Below are 1,149 nucleotides of genomic sequence, written 5' to 3' on the forward strand. Positions count from 1 at the left end.
GGACACTCCCACCGCGGGGCTCCATCCCCGCTTCTACGCCCCCAATCCAGGTGCACAACCTTCAGCTGCAGAACCCGCCTGCCTCACCTGCCACTTCCCAGCGCCTCCCCCAGGCCTAAGTCCTTGATGCTAGAGGTTAAATCGCACCCCCCTAGGCCTGCGTGGGCCTCCAAGATGCTGAGGGCACCCTGATCCCACAAAAGCCGAGGGTTCCTCTGCTCTCCAGCCCTGAGGCCTCCGCCCCTGGGCACCCGATCTCCATGGAAACCGAGGGCCCTTTCCCTCTCTTCCTGCAGGCTTGGCCCCATGAAGATGAGCTGGGCACCCGTGACGTGCTGGGCTCTGCTACCGGTGGCCGCTTTCCTCTGAGACAGCGGTGCAGCCAAGGGCAGCCGCCGCGGACGGCTCCGCGGGGGCTCGATAGGGGCCTCGAGGGTGCGTGTAAGGCCGGCGCCGCACTACGGTGCCCCGGGCTCCTCGCTGCGCGTGGCTGCAGCCGGGATGGCCGTGAGGGCGGCAGCGGTCCTGGCAGCAAGTTCAGGCTGAAGAAGGGCCGCGGGACCCGGGGAAGGCGACCTGGAGGACGATGAGGACTGGGTTCCCGAAGGCAAAAGGACCGGCCCCGGCAACTACACCTACCGGGCGTGGCCTTTGGGTGCTGGACCCACGCGCGGCCCCACCTCGGTCTCGTACTGGGCGGCGCCCTCAGCACCCTGGGGCTGCAACGACCCTAGGCCTGGCTGGCATCAGGGGCGACATCTGGCCCCCAGCCCGCGCCGATCCCCAGGCTCCTCTGACCTGGGCTCCCCCTTCCTCCCTTGCCCATAGTCTTGGAGCCCCAGTTTGTGCAGGAGCTGAAGGCTGTCCCTGTGGACCTGCCATCCACCGTCCTGCCCACGCCGCCTCAGCCTCCCACCTCCCACCTAGAGGGGACCATGGGCCCTGCCTCACCCCTTCCAGGATGTTAGGGTATCCCCAGTCAAAAAGGCAGCGGCCTGTGACTCCTGTACCAACGGCCCAGCCATGCTCCAGAGCTGCCCAAAGGGAGGTGCCAAGACCAGGAACACATGCCACCCCGGCTCCCCTCACCTGCTCAGGGGCTGTGGTGACCCATGGGCAGGGAGGCCACCTCAGGCTGGTTCTGCCCCG

The 1,149-nt window shown here is 67.7% G+C and overlaps 1 pseudogene; it reads left to right on the forward strand.

The window, feature by feature from the left end:
• The first annotated feature begins 312 nt into the window (after positions 1-312).
• On the forward strand, positions 313-734 carry LOC108543374 (shadow of prion protein-like; annotated as a pseudogene).
• Positions 735-1,149: the final 415 nt, after the last annotated feature.

Source organism: Rhinopithecus bieti, unplaced genomic scaffold (assembly GCF_001698545.2).
Source record: "Rhinopithecus bieti isolate Rb0 unplaced genomic scaffold, ASM169854v2 scaffold_24263, whole genome shotgun sequence".
Classification (NCBI taxonomy): domain Eukaryota; kingdom Metazoa; phylum Chordata; class Mammalia; order Primates; family Cercopithecidae; genus Rhinopithecus; species Rhinopithecus bieti.